Raw genomic sequence first — 3,004 nt, 5'->3', positions numbered from 1 at the left:
TTACTACTATTACTACTACTGCTACTATTACTACTACTGCTACTATTACGACTACTACTACTGCTACTGTTACTACTATTACTACTACTGCTACTATTACTACTACTGCTACTATTAGGAGAAACTCCAGGAGTGTTTGGACTGGACTGACTGGGATGTTTTCAGGTCTGTGAACAGTTCTCTGGATGAGTTTACAGACGCTGTGACGTCCTACATCAGCTTCTGTGAGGACAGCTGTATTCCATCAAAGACCAGGGTGAGTTATAACAATGACAAACCCTGGTTCACAGCTAAGCTCAGAGGGCTGAGGGCAGACAAAGAGGTCGCTTTCAGGAGTGGAGACAGAGCCAGGTACAGAGAGTCGAAGTACACGTTTGAAAAGGAGGTGAGAAAAGTCAAACGTTTGTACTCAGAGAAGCTACAATATCAGTTCTCTGCAAATGACTCAGCTTCTGTCTGGAGAGGCTCAGGCAAATTACAAACTACAAGCCCAGAGCCCCTGCTGCTGCTAACGACCTCTGCCTGGCCAACAGTCTGAATAACTTCTATTGTAGATTTGACAGACAATGGGACAGACCTGACTCCAACCCCCCTCACACCTCTGACCAGCCTCACTCCAACACCTTCACCCCCCACATCAAAGCTACAGTTTCACCCCAGCTGCCTACAGAGGCTCTCTCCCCTATCTTCCCCCCCTCCTCCCCCCCTCCTACAGAGACACCTTTCTCCATCAAAGAGAGAGATGTGAATAGACTTTTCAGGAGACAAAACCCCCGTAAGGCTTGTGGACCGGACTCTGTCTCTCCTTCTACCTTAAAGCACTGTGCTGATCAGCTGTCTCCAGTGTTCACAGACATCTTTAACACCTCACTGGAGACATGCACCGTACCAGCCTGTTTTAAGGCCTCCACCATCGTTCCTGTCCCTAAAAAGCTGAGGATCACAGGACTTAATGACTACAGACCCATCGCTCTGACATCTGTGGTCATGAAGTCCTTTGAACGCCTCATGCTCTCCCACATCAAGGACATCACCGACCCCCACCTGGACCCCCTGCAGTTTGCCTATAGATCCAACAGGTCAGTAGACGATGCTGTAAACCTGGCTCTCCACTTCATCCTCCAGCACCTGGACTCCCCAGGCTCCTACGCCAGGATCCTGTTTGTGGACTTCAGCTCTGCTTTTAATACAATAATCCCAGCTCTCCTTCAGGACAAGCTTTCCCAGCTGAACGTGCCAGACTCCACCTGCAGGTGGATCACAGACTTCCTGTCTGACAGGAAGCAGCACGTGAAGCTGGGAAAAACCATCTCTGCTCCCCGGACCATCAGCACTGGATCTCCTCAGGGCTGTGTTCTTTCTCCTCTGATCTTCTCCCTGTACACCAACAGCTGCACCTCCTCTCACCAGTCGGTCAAACTCCTGAAGTTTGCAGACGACACGACCATCATCGTCTCATCTCTGATGGAGACGAGTCTGACTACAGGTGGGAGACAGACCGGCTGGTGTCCTGGTGCAGCCAGAACAACCTGGAGCTCAATGCTTTAAAGACAGTGGAGATGATAGCAGACTTCAGGAAGAACCCAGCCCCCCTCACCCCCCTCACCCTGGGAGACTCTACAGTGAGCTCTGTAGAGTACTTCTGCTTCCTGGGGACCATCATCACTCAGGACCTCAAGTATTATTTCTTTTTGTTGCTTGTTTTGTGCACCAACCACCAAGTCAAATTCCTTGTACTGTCCTCAAAACTGTACATGGCAAATAAAACATTTCTGATTCTGATTCTGATTCTGATTACTACTACTACTATTGCTACTATTACTACTACTACTACTGCTACTATTACTACTATTACTACTACTGCTACTATTACTACTACTGCTACTATTACTACTACTACTACTGCTACTATTACTACTACTACTACTGCTACTATTACTACTACTGCTACTATTACTACTACTGCTACTATTACTACTACTACTACTGCTACTATTACTACTATTACTACTACTGCTACTATTACTACTATTACTACTACTGCTACTATTACTACTATTACTACTACTGCTACTATTACTACTACTGCTACTATTACTACTACTGCTACTATTACTACTACTGCTACTATTACTACTACTACTACTGCTACTATTACTACTACTGCTACTACTACTACTATTGCTACTATTACTACTATTGCTACTATTACTACTACTATTGCTACTACTACTACTATTGCTACTATTACTACTACTGCTACTATTACTACTACTGCTACTATTACTACTACTGCTACTATTACTACTACTGCTACTATTACTACTACTGCTACTATTACTACTACTGCTACTATTACTACTACTGCTACTATTACTACAACTACTACTGCTACTATTACTGCTACTATTACTAATACTGCTACTATAACTACTACTACTACTACTGCTACTATTACTACTACTGCTACTAATACTACTACTGCTACTATTACTACTACTGCTACTATTACTACTACTGCTACTATTACTACTACTGCTACTACTGCTACTATTACTACTACTGCTACTATTACTACTACTACTACTGCTACTATTACTACTATTACTACTACTGCTACTATTACTACTATTACTACTACTGCTACTATTACTACTATTACTACTACTGCTACTATTACTACTACTACTGCTACTATTACTACTACTACTGCTACTATTACTACTACTACTACTGCTACTATTACTACTATTACTACTACTGCTACTATTACTACTACTACTACTATTACTACTACTGCTACTATTACTACTACTACTACTGCTACTACTGCTACTATTACTACTACTGCTACTATTACTACTACTGCTACTATTACTACAACTACTACTGCTACTATTACTACTACTGCTACTATTACTACTACTGCTACTATTACTACTACTATTGCTACTACTACTACTATTGCTACTATTACTACGACTACTTATAATTCCTCCAAGTA

This window comes from Gouania willdenowi, unplaced genomic scaffold (genome assembly GCF_900634775.1).
Source record: "Gouania willdenowi unplaced genomic scaffold, fGouWil2.1 scaffold_332_arrow_ctg1, whole genome shotgun sequence".
In the NCBI taxonomy this organism is placed as follows: Eukaryota; Metazoa; Chordata; class Actinopteri; order Blenniiformes; family Gobiesocidae; genus Gouania; species Gouania willdenowi.
Note: the sequence above shows the minus strand (reverse complement) of the source record.